Genomic DNA, 7,073 nt, shown 5'->3' on the forward strand with positions numbered 1-7,073 from the left:
TATGTTAAATCGTTATTTGATTTGTTTATTGGAAGTATAAAAATGTCTTTCTGTTGTGGGTCATGAGTTATTTAAGTCAGGCGCAGGGGTGATGTCACACTGTGTGCGGAGAAGAGGCGAGTCTAATTATACACAAATATAAACTGACTGACAAATTATTTAATTATTTTAAAACACTTAACTTTGCCTATACGTGATTCTGAGGTCATTTAGAAATAGTTTTTGAACAAATTTCACATCTTCCTGCTTGTTTTAGCTTAAGGCAGCAATACGCAGCGTCTGATTCGTCTTGAAAGTTGGACGTCAAAACTGGGGATGGCCTAAAAGTCACACTGCTCTGGAGACACAAAACTACTGCATTTGGTTTTATGTTCAGCACAGACGGAAAAACAACTTCTATGCTTCTTTAAAGGAAATTTTACAGCTCTGCAGATATCCGTGCTTCTATTCTGAATGAAGTCTGGTGCATGCAAACACACATCACGATAAACCTAATTCATTTTGTGTCCAAATAAACAGTACATTCTGATTATTTATTCCAAGTGCATTTCAGTTCGATCGATGTATTTGGTCACATTGGTGACCTGTTAGCATCCTCACTGATTTCGATAAAAATTCAATTTAGAGTTTCCAACCGGCCAATTACTGATTAGGATCACGAAGAATCAGCCAATTCCAGTGACCGGCTGATTTTTCAGTGAATTTCCATTTGTAACCAGCATGGCTGAAGGCCTCCAACTTTATTACATGGCTAAAACCAGCAAAAACCCATTAAAGATAAAAAAATTTGCTGCTCAAAGAACATATTCTTAAACCAACAGATTGCATTTTTCTTCCCAGGCTGCCATGGATCCCAGGTAAAATATAAATATAATGTCTCATGCAGTTTAAGGGAAGCCGCTAGTCAAAATCTCACTGTATAACTTTAGCGACCACATTACACAGTAACAGATTAAGCATTTCCCCCAAAACAAACACACACAAAAAACAATGTGGATATTTAATAGCTGTTCCCGTAGTTTGTCTGTTCCCTACCTGCCTTTTTCAATATTCTTTAATTGTCTGTGATTTCTCCCTTGTTGGCGTGTCACACAGCTGCTACAAAAAAAAAAACACGCCGAGGGTTGAAAAGAGAGAGAGAAAGAGAGAGAGAGAGAGAGAGAGTGAAGAGAGGCAAAGAAAGAGAAATTGGAGACGGAAGAATGTGTTTGATTAGAGCAAGTTTGCTCAATCTTGAGTTCGCTATTGTGTTTCTGGCGGATGTGTGAATGTTACACCGACCAGAAAGGCTAAGAAAAGACGGGCATGGGAAACATGCACACTGACATTTCTTAATCAAATATGGCAATCAGGGGGCCAACCGACAGCATACCATTTGCAATCCCTTTTAATTCATAATCAAAAGCTGAGCAAATGAGGGAGAAATTGAGAAAGAAAGAGAGAAGAGGGGGAGGCAGAGGGAAGAGCGAGGGAGAAGCAAGGAGAGGGAGAGAGATGCAGGTCATTACATCTCTTTTTACTGGCCCGATGAGAGCAATGTAGAATTAATCAGAGGCCATTAGGCTGTATTTACTTACCACGGCAGGGGCTCTGATCTCTCTCCCTCTTTCTCAGGAAACGAACCCTGATATGATCCTACTCTGCCCCGGCCCTGTAGTAGAAGATGGAGCGGGACTAAGAATAAGGGTATAACGAGAACGAACCACACAGCTCTCTCTGTGTGTGTGTGTGTGTGTGTGTGTGTGTGTGTGTGTGTGTGTGTGTGTGTGTGTGATAAGAGAGAGTGCATGTGATCTGGGACATTATGCCGCATCATGTGGGTGTTGTATGTGCCGAGGAGGTAGCTGCAGCGAGGAGAGGAGCTGGAGAGAGATGCTCTTAAATCAGAGTGTGTAATCCCCCGTGGGGTCAGCCTGTGGCCTCTGATGTTGACTCACAACTCAGGCTATCACACATCTCTCTCCCTTTCTCTCCTAATGCACTGCTGCCATTACTCACCCGGGTCACCGAAATCCCCAGAGTAATGGGGATGTGGCTGTGGCATCAACTTAGCGCAATCTCAGGAAAATGGAGATCAAACATCTCGAGAAGAGTGCATTTTTTTTGTGGTCTGACTTACACATTTTTTTCATCCCTAATAAACATCTTAATGATATTGACCTAATATGGTATGTTTTTTCCCCCTTTCTTTAAGACCTGAAGAAATGAACAGCTTGCAAAATATTTGTCAAAAATCTTAACACAATGATGTACCATTTTTTGGGTTAAATGTAAAAGGATCCTAAATTAACATAAAAAGATCCAGATTCTTCTTTTGAATGAATTATTGTTGTCTTGGTAACAAAGGTCCTGATAATATTCAGTTAAGTTTACACCTGATGAAACAGGATAAGTCAAGTCAAGTTCATTTGTATAACACATTTCAGCAACACAGCATTTCAAAGTGCTTTGCGCTATAAAAACAAAATATAGTCACCAGTTATGAAACAAGCAATAAACATAATATTTTGTCAAAACCATCCTTACACTGGCTCCCTGTAGCTCAGAGAACAGACTTTAATTAGTCACTATACAGCTAAGCAACAAAATAAATGAGTTTTCAGAAGTAAATTCAAATTATATCTAAGCGTCTAACAATCACCCTTTCTGTTTAAGAGCTTTGTTATACAATTCTTGATTCATTGGAAATAAAATATAATGTCTACAGCACCTTAAAAGCAGGGAATACCATGTGAACTTGTTCACATTTAGTGAAACGCATCAGACAGATCAGGGTAAAATTGATCAATACAACATCTGAAAATGCAAAGAGGGTACTTCTTGAAAATAGAAAGGCCAAATCTGCCAAGACACTGCAGAACACCTTAGCTAACTGGTGCATTGATCAGAGAAGCAGCAGGAAGTCCTGCGGTGACACTGGAGGAGCTGCAGTGCTCCACAGCTCAGGTGGGAGACGGCGCCGAGAGGAGATATCGGTTTAGGACTCCACAAATCTGGCCTCTATGGAAGATGGGTAAGAAGTCATTGTTGAAGGAAAGATATTAAAAACGTAAAATAACCGTTTTCAAAAAGCAATGTAGGGAACAAAGGAAAAGGTGAAGAAGGCGTTCCTGTCAGATGAACCTTTAGGCCTGTGTGCAAATCTCTGTGGTGGAAAACTAACAATCATGTCAGCCTGGACGCCCGACATCCCACATGGCTGTGGCAGCACGATGCTGCGGGGATGCTTTTCTTCAGCAGTGTCATGAAAGCTGGTCAGAAATATTGGGAAAATGAGTGGAGCTAAGTATAGGACAATTCCAGTAGAAGGCCCAAAAGATGCTACAAAATAGATGTATTGAAATGGCCCAGTTAAAGTCCAATAGGTAATCTATGCAAAAACTTGATCTATTTCCATCCCACCAATCGGTCTGATCTTGAAAGCAGAATTATCAAAGTTGGTAGGCAAATTGAAAGATTTGCAGCTGTGATTATGTATCTTCGCAGCCCAGTTTCCAACTTCATGAATCACTCTATGGCCTCCCAACCGTTATGCTTTAATTTGCATTACACTATCACACAAAACAACTGCTAAATGCACAGAAGTTTGTGGATATAAACAGAAATGCTTCTCCCAGGAACCGCATGAGGCCCAAATCTTTCAAAACTGCACTGAGAATCTATTTTTGTCCAGGTTATTTTATTTTTAGAGATAAAAAACTTCTTCTAAAAGTACCCAGTGAAGTTAAGTAAAACAAAAGTAATACAAGTTATGCTTATGAGTGTGAAACAATCTGGAAAACAATTACCACCTGCTACGTGAATACAAAGCTGGCTGCTTAAAGCGAAAGAATATTCTATGTTTAAATATTACAAATGACATGCATGGTGTTGGAAACAATCAGCTCTGACAAAGCATTTCCCACCAACTACTCTCACAGAGCGTGATTTCAAACGATTCGCTTAAATAAGTTGGTGTCGTCTGGTTGCATTTCATCCGTCTAATCAGTCCCTGGCTTTTCTCTGTCATGGACACATTTAATAGCCTCTCGGTGTCTGTTTAGTTATGGAGTTATGTTGTTATATCTCCCATAAGTCAATGTATTCACCGAGAGGTCAACCTTTTATGGATTGGATTGTAAGTTATAAAAGTTACAGTCTCGTCCATATGAAATCGGCCTCAGTGTTTGCAGAGTGCACAATGATGCAAATTCTAAAATAATCCAGTATTTACATCAAAACCAGACAGATATTCCCTCGCATTTCCCTCTAACAATGTAGCTTTCCTCCCTTCCTTTGTATCCACCTGTCACTCAGCCATTGGACTGTCTGTCTCTTATCCCTGAATGTCAAGTGACGTTCAGTGGGGTTGCTGCTCTGCTCTGTAAATATGACGGGCGAGGCCTTTGACAGAGAAAAGGGATCATGTGGAGGTGTGCGGAGGTGTGGGTGTGTTTGTGTGCGTTTGGGAACATAAAAGCTGCGAATTACACAGGGAGATAAGGTCGATGCAAACACTGCAGACTCTGAAAACCCTCCTTTAGCTGTCAATGTAAGTAAGGAGTTGCTAAGTTGCTCTCATGTGTTTGTAAGCAGTAAGGAAGAGCAAACGTTGTTACAATACATAAACTAGTAAAGATATTCGAAGGTGACCATGACTTTAAGCCTGAGTAATATATATATATATTCCTTTATAAAGCAATTGATTTTCCCTGACCGGGAATCGAACCCGGGCCACGGTGGTGAAAGCACCGAATCCTGACCACTAGACCATCAGGGACATTTATAATATACCAAAAGAATATGTGACGTGATAAAGGAAAACCTAAAATCTCCTTGTAATTTACACTGAAACATTGACTATAGTCCTTTAATAAAATTGCTATACAATTTTTCTGAATATCGCTAAAATTTTGTGCATTTATAAGGATTAAAGTAACTAACATTCAAAAAAGAGAGAACAACTCTTTGCTGTAAATAGAGGTTTAACCTTTATTTCTTTTTAACAAACCATCCATCCGTTGTCCATAACTGCTTGTCCATGTAGTTTGTCCATGTTTACGCATTGCTAGGTAGGATGTGTTTATTATGGAAAAGAAGATATTAAACCACATTTCTACATTTGTGTAATGTTTTTTAGACCACTTTTGCTTCTGTTGATTAAATATTTTTTGGTTGAATTAACTTGGAATTTGTTTCTTGGCTTTAGTGGCTTTTATTTTACAGTAATGTAAAACAGGAAGTGGGCAGAGAGACAGGAGGGAAGACACGCGCTAAGGGAACCGAGGACGGGAGTTGACCTCCGGACGGCCATGTTGAGGTCTGTCGCCTCTGCATATGAAGCTCCAACCACTGCACCATGCAACGCTTGACGCAGTTGTTACTGATAGCTTAGACTACGATTTTTGTTGTTTAAGCTTTGACCTATCAGCCATTTCTAGTACCCAAATTGCCAGAATTTTCCTGTTTTTAAACACCAGTCTTTTAAGAAAGAAAACTGGATAAAAGGGGGTTACTTCTGGAAATGTAATTTATCACACGAATTTATATTTTGCTCAAGTTGTTAGTTTCTGGACTACTGCCAGGGGAACTGTGTTAGTTTCTTAAACAAGTAGACAATTTAAGGAGGAGTTCAACTTTGATTAACAGGCTGTTTACCAATGACTCAACATACCACACCAAAACAACATTGCATATAAAAAACAAAAAAAACTTGTGTAAGGTTTTAAACTGACATTTTAAGCTAACCGGTGAATGAAATATCTTTTATTTAGTCGATTCTTAGTGCATGACTAAAACGTTGCATGCAATTCTACAGGTCAGAGAAATGAGTAGATTTTGTTAATGAATTTCTAAACATTTATCATTAAAACCTGTCCCAGTTACGCTCCTTCAATGGCGTCGATGCCTTGTATTGATTTATAGACTCTAAGGTAATTAATAATGTGTGTCTTTGGTCATGATTCTTTCAAAGGGAAAAGAAAAGCAGCATACCTTTTAATCAATTTTACAAACATGGCAACAAATAGTGATTTGCTGCAATCACACAAACATTAAACTGTACTTTAACATCCCATAATTACACATTTTTTTGCACTATAAAGCCTAATAAATTACTTAGGTTTCAAACAACTATTTCACCCAGGAGTAACTACTGAATCAATTCATGGTAAAGTCTCAATTTTAAGGAAAGAGGGCAGTTTAAATAATTTTACCACTTCAGCTCCTGAAATTGCAACTTCAGGGTCAGGTTTTAGGGTTCAGCTGAGTTAATTCTTCACATGAAACGGCACATCAAAGCCTCTGGCCCTGACCGGCCACGCCGTTATGGCACAAACCTTTTTTAAAACAACTGATAGGGAGACAAAGGAGGCTGCAGCATACTTTCTTTGGGTGATATGAGCAAACAGTTAATGGCGTTTACTTAAGATTAACGGGACTCACCACCAAACGAGCCCAGTGCGTTAGAAAGAGAAAGAGCAAGCAGAGAGGAGAAACAGGGGGAAAGAACAAAAGGAGAGGTTCATTACAGTCCACATTGTGGCTGGTCTGTTTGTTGGGTGTGTCTGAGGAGTGGAGGAATGTTATGTTTAGAAGTGAATAATTTGCTCAGGCTCTGAATGACACATGCAGGTACAACTCTACCTGAACACGAGGACAGATGGAAACGACAACTAAAAAAAGTGGTTTAAGTGGAATAAAACAGAACAGAACAATAACATTAAGAACTTTTTTGAGAGTTTAACATTAAGAAGAGGTCTTTCTACAAACAGTAAACATCAACTCTCCACGACCTTTGCTGGTAGCTGTGGCTCTCCAACAAAAAGATTAAGTAAAGGTTTGTAATTTCTACCTGGAGGTCAACTTTGATACTCTGCTTAAGTTTTAAAGTACCTCATAATATGTTCATACGCAGCTTCAAAATAAGCTAAATTTGTTTGATCAAAAGATTGCAGGGTTTTCTAAAAGTGAATTTCGCTGCTTTTTCACTCATTTCCAGTCTTTGTGCCAGACGATGAAGACACATTGCTCAGTGTTGTCTGCTTAAAAATGAGACAAATGAGCAGGTAGGTCAGGGAGAAATCAAATAATAG

General features: G+C 39.2%; 1 non-coding gene across 1 annotated transcript; it reads right to left on the minus strand.

Moving 5' to 3' along the window:
* Nucleotides 1-4,687: 4,687 nt before the first annotated feature.
* Nucleotides 4,688-4,759, minus strand: trnae-uuc. The gene has a single exon. It is a non-coding gene; the product is annotated as a tRNA-Glu (tRNA).
* Nucleotides 4,760-7,073: the final 2,314 nt, after the last annotated feature.

This window comes from Xiphophorus maculatus, chromosome 19, assembly GCF_002775205.1.
Source record: "Xiphophorus maculatus strain JP 163 A chromosome 19, X_maculatus-5.0-male, whole genome shotgun sequence".
NCBI classification, from domain to species: Eukaryota; Metazoa; Chordata; class Actinopteri; order Cyprinodontiformes; family Poeciliidae; genus Xiphophorus; species Xiphophorus maculatus.